Source organism: Serinus canaria, chromosome 3, assembly GCF_022539315.1.
Source record: "Serinus canaria isolate serCan28SL12 chromosome 3, serCan2020, whole genome shotgun sequence".
NCBI lineage: Eukaryota > Metazoa > Chordata > Aves > Passeriformes > Fringillidae > Serinus > Serinus canaria.
This window is the reverse complement of record NC_066316.1, coordinates 74,222,996-74,231,983: the sequence shown is the minus strand read 5'-3', so window position 1 is coordinate 74,231,983 and position 8,988 is coordinate 74,222,996.

The following is an 8,988-nucleotide window of genomic DNA, read 5'->3' as shown; positions in this document are numbered from 1 at the left end:
TGAGGGCTTTTCCTAACAAACAACAACATCAGCACTGCAGATTTATGTAATACATTAATTTAGTGGCAATCCAAAGTGGTATATAGATGATTTATGGGACTATTTCATACATCTCTAAAAAACAATCTCTTCTTGAATAGAAAAATTGTAATTATCAACAATAATACACTGTATTCTGGATCAGCAGTGTGATTTCTGGGTATCTGGACAATTCCATCTGTAGGCAAAATATATGAGTGCTGTCCTTTCCTCTTCTCAGAAAATAATAGGAAACAAATTTTGAAGAAAATGCCTAACTATGTGCTAAAAACATTCCTCCCAATCAAGCCTCAATATTTGATTATGATATCATAGATTTTACATTAATAGAGATTTTTTTTTTTCAAAGAGGGAAACTATATTATGGGTTTTTTATTCAGGAAGTTTTAAATCCTTCAGTCCAGTTATTGGATAAAATGTTTTATTTCTATCCTTTTTTAAATGAAAGTTTTTAAGCCTTATGATTGTAGAGAAAATATTATAAATTTGCAGCAAAGGTTCAGTAATTGTAAACCAAATAAACCCTAAAATCCCCATACTTCTTTTAAAATTCTTTGATGCTTGAGGGCCGTAATACAATTCTTGACAACTGGGACAAAAGACTTAACCATGCTTGGAACTGAACAATATTGTAATTCCTACCTTTTTGTAAACGTTTGTTGTAATGAGAAATTACCTAGATGGTTTTATAGCCTCACTTTGCATTCCAACAAACTCATACGGATTAAGTGACTCCAAAGTGAAGATGTCACTTATTTTCAAATGTATATCCTTTGTTCCAAAATGCTCTCAATTTTTTGGAACATTCAGTGGTATGCTGAACAAAGACAAAAAGCTTTTGTAACAGATAAGATTTTGGAAAACTCAGTAATTCATCACATCACATGCCGGAGTTTATTTTACCTAGATAGAAATGTCATACATACTTTAATTAGCACTGTATAACTATTGCTATGTTATAAACCAGGTTCAGGTTTTTAATATCTGATAATATATGTAGCAAGAAGAATAAATTGCCAGTTTGTAGTTAGCTGAACACAAAATGGACAAAATTTGGTACAGGGCAGTTACTTAAAAGAACTCAATTCTATTGACCCAGATCTCAAAGCTCATCATAGGCTTTTTGAATACTTCTAGTCATTATAAGTGGCTATGATTTTATATACGTTTCTAACTGAAGCGAGACTTCCAGACTGCACACGCATGAAATCCATCTACCAGGCATATGGGGACTGTGGAGCAAATAAGATACAAGCAGATCCAAATTGTGCATTGACTTGGAGGAAAAAATGGATGCCTAGTGAACCATTAGAATCACCACAATATGTTTTGGAAGTCTGGTCAGAGCTGCCCTTCTCCACCCTCACTGAGAATTCACATATTTAAAAATAGTAAAAGGGTTTTATCCACTATTCCTATTCCTTTTTTTTTTTTTTTTTTTTTTTTTTTTTGTTTTTGATACTCAACATTAATTTTTGGTGTAATTCTCTTCCGGGTGTTTGTGTCCTACAAAAGGTTTTTGTTTCTAAGTACATGTTCTGCTCTGGTAATTATCCCTCCTGCACTGTAATTCAAGCCTGAAAGTTGATTTATTCTCCATGTGTTCTTTTTACAATTAAATGTGTCACCTTTATAACTGACTTACATCTGACAAAGCTGATCTAAACAGTTGCAGAAATGTCTCATTGCCTTCGCAGTTATGAGCCCAATTAACTTGTCAGCATTTTCCAATGGTTATTTACTACAGATTTACCACAGCTCTAATCAGCTACAGAGGCAGGAGAATGAAGGACAATTGGTGTAGGGAGTTTCATTCCTTGCAGTTTTCTAGTAACAAGTATTTTGGGATCTGTAGGAGTCAAAATGGTGATGGGTCACAAAATTACAAAGACATTTCTTCAGTAATTGTGATCTGATCCTGAAGCCTGCTGAAATTAGTTTTTGTGTGAATAATTATTTCATTCTTGGTTATTTCTACAGCCACATTTGAAAATGAGATTATCCCATCTGTCTTAGCATACTTCAGATGTCATTGGCATGCCATTTGCTACCTAAAGACCAGCTTCTGCTTTCTTTATTCATCATATCTCAGAATACCAGAGCTGCATAGAAAAGGTGAAAACAGAACAAAATGACAGCATAAGCTACTGTTCTGATAGCATTAATCCCTTTCATAATTTGCTTTTTGCATGCATGCTGTATCACCCAAACTAAATTACTGTAGATCCTCCTAGGGAAGTATCACAATTAAAGCTGTGTGATTTAAATATACCTAGAGACAGCGAGGCACCTTGCTAGAGAGCAGGTCAGTGCACACTGCGCTTTCTGGAGCTGTTGAAAAGTGCAAAGATCAGAAGCTGTTGATCTAGCCCTACACCTTTGCAACAAATACTGTGTTCAAAACTTTCATTCTCTTATGAGGCAACAAGCAACTACTCCCTTTGAGAGGGCTCTGCTTTCACACTGCGGATCTGTTTCCTTCACCACAACCATCAGAGCAGCAGAGCATTCCCTCCTGGCAGGGGGGCAGCAGCAGCAGCAGCACTGGTGCTGCCAGAGGTTCCCAGCAGCCTCTTCCAGCTCTTAGGTCCATCACTGCCCACTAGTGACATGATGGTACCATGGTATTGGTGGTGCCAAATGGATTGGGAGGTACATTGGCTGTCAGGGTTCATCAAAACCTGTGATGTTCAGAAGGTTTGACACTCTTTGAAAAAAGGCATCTCTGTGAGTGCGGTTATTTTCAAACCTTGCTGTAGTGAGAGGAAATGCTTTGGGTCTGAGAAAGTATGTATTGTGCTCAAACATGAAATCATGTTGATCTGTTCATAGATAGGTCAAGTTGTAATTCTGGTTTTAAGACAATTTGAGTTGTAATTTTGGTTTTAAAATACCTAGGAGTTATATGTAATGAATATAAAACTGAAGTTGTTTCTTTTCCAAGAGGGCGCTGTGCCTGAGTGGAAACCATGTTAACTAGGGTGGCATAATGCTGATACCTTGCTCCTGAGTGATAAAAATGCAGGTAGAGTAGGTTTTGGGCTTAGCAACAAAAAGGTTGGGTTTTCAAAATAGCTCCCTCTATCCCTCCATTACAGCTGCCACCCTTGTCCTATGCAGTATGTATCCCAAGCTTCATACTTTCATGTTGATTAAGCCTTTAGGCATTCAATAAGCAGCAGACAATACATTTCACACAAAAGAAAGAAATTTAATTTTTTTGGCTATTGCTTTAGAAGAATACAAAACTCAGATCTCTTCCCTGTAGAGCTGTTGAGAAGTATGACTCATCCTTTCCCAATGTGTTGGATGTTCATTTTAATTATCATGCATCTAAAGATTGTTGTAAACACTTGCTGTTAATAGCATATTACTCCCTGATTTACAATGGGAAGTATAAGCAATCCTAATACATTTAATACATTAAGCTGTACATTTTGAGTCATGTTAGGGCAGCACACTGACAGAAATTAATTAGGAAAATTCTCTAATTAGCATATATTGGCTGCCTTACAAATCATGTTGGCATGAAAAATTGGAATAATGCAAATTTTACTCCACGATGATGCTTAAATATTTTATAAACACTCAATTTTGTTCCACAAATCTTTGATACCTACCTATGTGGTAAATCTGGATGGAGATCCAGTTTATTTATAATAAAGAGTGAAAAGAGATATATATTGCTACTTTCTTATTGGTGATGGTACCTGTTAAACAGACTAACCTTTATAGAATCACAGAATAGTTTGGTTTGGAAGGGACCTTTAAAGGTCATTTAGTCCAACCCCTCTGCAATGAGCAGGAACATCTTCAACTAGATCCAGTTGCTCAGAGCCCCATCCAACCTGACCTTCAGTGTTTCTAGGGGCATGGTAGCCATTACCTCTCTGAGTAACTAGTCCCAGGGTTTCACAACCCATGTCATAAAAAGAAAATATTCCTTATATCTAGTCTACATTGACCCTCTTTTAATTTTAACCATTCCCTCTTGTTTTATCACTGTCTGCTGTGCAAAAAGTCTGTCCTTTTCTTTCTTGCAGGCCCTCCCTAAGTAGCAAAAGGCATCTGTAAGGTTTGCCCAGAGCCTTCTCCAGGCCTCTCCAACCCCAACTCTCTCAGCACTTACTCATTAGGAGAGGAGCTCCAGCCCTCTGAACATCTTCATGGTCATTGTAACAGGTCCACATTCTTCCTCTGCTGAGGACCCCAAGCTGGATGCAGTACTCCATGTGGGGTCTGACTAGATTGGAGTAGAGGAGTCCTCCCTTGACTTGCTGGCCTCACTTCTTTTTCATTTTCACATACACATATTTTCCTCAGTACAGGCAGGTGAAATGTCTTTCTACTTAACCAACCCACACACCAGTGCCAGCATATGACACAGCACAAATTGATGATCCAGAGATTTTACAGTCTCTCTCTTGGGAGATTGTAAAAAAGAACAGGAATATGTCTTTCCAAATGTGGCTTAGCATACTTGAGTAAGCTTGACTGCTCTCAAAATCTAATGCAAGAATGATAAAACCATGTGTTTTTTTGTGTATATGTCTTTCTCTGGTGTGCAGAAATGAATCATATTTGTCTGTGAGCAACATATCTTTTTTTCTCCTTTTAAATTTCACTCACATTTACTGACTCAGGATGTACAGTATTTCATAACCATAATGCTATATCACCATGTGTTAAAAGGAAGGCTCTAGGGTGTTAGACTGACTTTATTAGCATCATCTGTACTTTAAGAGTGTTTTCACATGGTCAGATCAATAGCACATGATTTAAACATTATTGTGCCTTTTACTGCTCAGAAATCTTCACAGAGTACCACTTCACAATTTCACAGAAAACTGTATTTCAATGTTTTTATCTGTCAGCCAGAAAAATCCCTGAACAACAAAATCTGAACTAGTCTTATCTCAGAGAAATTTATAGACACCTTAGTGTTAATCTAAAGACCTAATTGTACATACTTTTGCTCACATGCATCATTTCTTTTGGTGGAAACCTGACTATTTATGTAAATAAAACTCCTATCTAAGCTGCACCATCAGGACTTGAGAGTCTAGGTCATTCTATTCACTTAATGAGGATAATGGTGCACCCCTGGACTTCATCTTTTCTCCCACAGCCCTGTTGTGGCAGGTCAGAATTTTTTGGCTTTCTTTTACCTTTAGTTTGCACTTAAACACCTGCCAGAAAGAAAAATGTGTATTTGTCACAGGACTATCGGAGAGTCTTCTTGGAGTCATTTAAGTGACATGACAACAATTTGGTGTTTGCTCCTAAGGCAATGATCAAAAAAATAGCAACCACATTTCTTCATGTGTCTGATGTAGACCTTAGGCGTTAAGAAATTGTGGAATTTTTTTTTGTTGTGTCATTAAGAAAATATGGGAGAACTTGAAAGTAAAATGTCACCTCACTTATGCCTTTCAGTACCATTAAAAAAGAGAATCAAGGCATATTAAGAGTCTGTAACAGATTTGTTTACAAATATTTCATTAAATTTGGTGCCTTAGAAAATGAATAACAACTATGGATCTTTTAAGCATGTAATAAATGGAAACAATTTTCAGAAAGTGTTCAGACTGTAATGTGGATCCTATAACCTTATTACCAGAAAATGTTACTACAGAGGAGTTGCTAAGAGAAGAGGAGCAGTTGTGAGCTTGTGTATAATTTTTTTACATTACTGTTCATTAAATAAAATTAGGCAATATTATTTCCATTGGTAAACCACAAAGAAAAAACAGGGCTAAGTTTTGCCTGGATTTTTGCTCGTTTCCTTGTTCAGCCACCCACAGCCCTGGCTCCTGCTTTCCAGAGACAAATGCATTGCCTGGTACTAAGTATATGTAAAGAAAACATGCAAGCTGACAGGAAGAGTGATGGTGTTACTATTGCAGGAATAATCCTTAAATTGTATGTTTATATTCTGTTGAATGATGTCTTTGTCTTTTAAGCTACATTATAGTACCTTTTCCATCTACTCATGTTTTATAGATAAGGTGGTAGAGTTAGCTCCAAGTAGAAACAGGAATTGGAAAGATGACATTCCCAGCAAAGGAGTAAAGCACAGATGGATGGAACCAAGTTTTTTTCTGATAATTTTTAATATTCCGATGATGCTGAAAGATATTTGGCCAGGCATAAGCAATATGGAGAAACTCTTCCATCTTCCAGTCTTCTAGCAGAACAGCAATGGGCAAGAGACACAAGTTGCAACAGGAAATCTTGTACAGCTGTACAGAAATTACTTTTAGCACAAAGACAGTTAAGCACTGGAATGGGTTGCCCGTGTTATAGAATCTACAGGTTTGGAAGTATTCAAAGCTTGACTGCACAAGATAAATTATTCCATTTATTACAATCTAAATTGCTCTGTGATTCTATGAATTCAAAAATGTTTACAACACAGCGCCCAGTGTTTTGAGGTAGCAAGTGGTCTGCCTCGTTCCCAAATGAAATGCTCAGTTCTTCTTCCAAGATCATTCCTCCTGCCTTTAGATCCCACGTCTCTAGATGGCGTTCTGCAGTTGACTTGGAAGCTGCTCAGCCATGGTTAGAACTGTCACCTAGGTCCTGCAGGTCAGTAAAACCCCAGTGCTCCTTATTCCTGTTGCCTTTGTATGACCTTGATGGAACAAGGACAAGCTTTGAAAGTATTACAGACTTTATAGATGCTGTTAATGATCTGCAACTTTATGAGCAAAATCAAAAAGTGAAATAGAAGTATTTTGGTAGCATGGCAAGAGATGCATATGTAAAAAAAAAACATGCCTAGGAAAAGTCTATATTGATTTCTCATACCTGTAATTTTTTATTCCTACTCTGCTGCTAGCAGACCTCAGAAAAAAAAAAAGGTAATATTATTCCTAATAGCAAAACAGAGAAAAACATAGCAGTAAATCAAGTAATGTTTTGTGTAATAACTTATCCAAGAGGTATGGAGTGAAGTGTCCTTGCAGAACACAGAGAAAACAAATATTACTCTTGTTATCATAGTTTACATTTAGTAGTTGATCCTGGTAAGTTACCTTTCCAAATGATGGAAACAGGTCCATTGAGATGTCCCTGCATAAATTTAATGATGTTCTTATAAAAATCTCTGGCCACCTGCAGCATATATAGATTTGCCAGGGCTTTGGGGAAAAGTTTGATTTGCAGAGAGGGGTTATTTGTAAGGATACAGCAACAAAACCATCTGCCTGCATCTCCTCCACAGCCTGAAACTCTATTTTTGTCTAGTGTATCTAGTGAAGGGACACAACAGATAAGCTGTTTTCTCATCTTTGAGCCACATTTTTTCAGCTGCATCTTTAGATAACCACTCTGCAACTCCAGAGACAGTTTGACCAATTGGAATGCACACTGGATTTTTATCTCTTAAGTAACCATTTTTTCTTATCATGAAAATAGCTTGAAAATGAATAGAATGTGAAGTTAGTTCAGATTCAAGTTGTCTTCCATTTGAAACAAACCTTTGATGAAGACTGGAAAAATACAGAGTATCCATGTCTAGCACCAGGTGTAGAAAGGACGGAACATTTGAAAATCCTTCATGACACATTCTTCAACCTGACATTTGAATATTTATCTACCATTTCCCTCTCTCTTCTGTTGAGGAAGCCAAGATAATCTGTGCAGGACAAGGTGAAGGAGATGCTATCATTTCACCAAAGACAAAAGATGATTTTAGAAAAGGCATTTCATGTTGTTAAAAGCTAAAAACAAGAGAAATTGTCACAGGGCCTGTGTTAATTCAAGACAGAAAGGAGTAGTAGCCCATCAAGAGCCCTATGTAATTTATATCAACATGGCCTGCATTTTGCCTTTAACTACATTTAGGTTTTCATCTTTCATTTTCAGAAGTATTAAGCAGCTAAGACAGAAGAAGCAGTTTATATTTCACAGTGTGTTTTAAGTTGCAGCAATCTCTAAGAGGATTTGAGTAAGCATGGTTTACACTCAGTTCAGCTTTTGTTCTTGATTGAGAACTAATTACACTTTTTTGGCAACATTAAACATGTTATGCTAGAGTGCAGTGTTGTAGCAAGGGCTGAATTCTGGAACAAGTTCCACAGCAACAGAATGATAGCACAAATTTTTTAGTCTAGAAGTCTCACAAGGGTTTCTCATACTGCTCTGTCAGTAAAACTGCCTATTCCCTTAGCCTGTCTCCCAAACATTGCAGTTTCACTGCTTTCTGAAGGCTAGAGAATTATGCATGTATATATAGGGTCATGGACTGTATGCATCACAAGCAGGTATTTATGGTATCTGTTGAAGGAACAGACTTGCTTTTAGTAGCATCTTCTCAGCTTTTAATCATAGCTATGTGTCCATGGTAAAATTCAAATAATTTTATTCAAAATGTACTCAGCAGTACATTTATTTCAAAAGGGTTAAGAAGCCATAATTAAATGTCAACCTATTAAGAGAGTCACAAGAAAAATGTCTCAATTTCTCAAATTGCTACATTAACGACAACTTTGCAATATAAAAAGGGTTTAATATTGAAGAATTGCATGTGCCGAAGCGAGCTGATAGAATTTATCTTTGTTAAGTGATGACAGCTGTGAATTTGTTCCCACAAAGGAAATCTTTAACTGGTGACAGCTAATTGAGAAAGGCAGAACACAGTATGAAATTTATTTCCACTTTCCTCCTCTGCAGAGAAGCAAAGCCAAGAGTCTGGCATTATTTCTTCTGAAGACATCTTCAGTAGCCTGTTTTACACTGATTCATTGCTATTCAATGCATTTGCTTTCTATTTATTCCAGTTTCACTGTAGCTTTAGGTAGACAGTAAATCAGCCTCACTCAATGTACACAATTAATTGCCTATCTATAAAACAGGACTAAAAACCTACAGATGATGCTTGTCAGCAAAGTAGAGGGGTATGAGGGGGACTAGGTACAGGTAGGAATGGTAGTAACTAGAATGTGA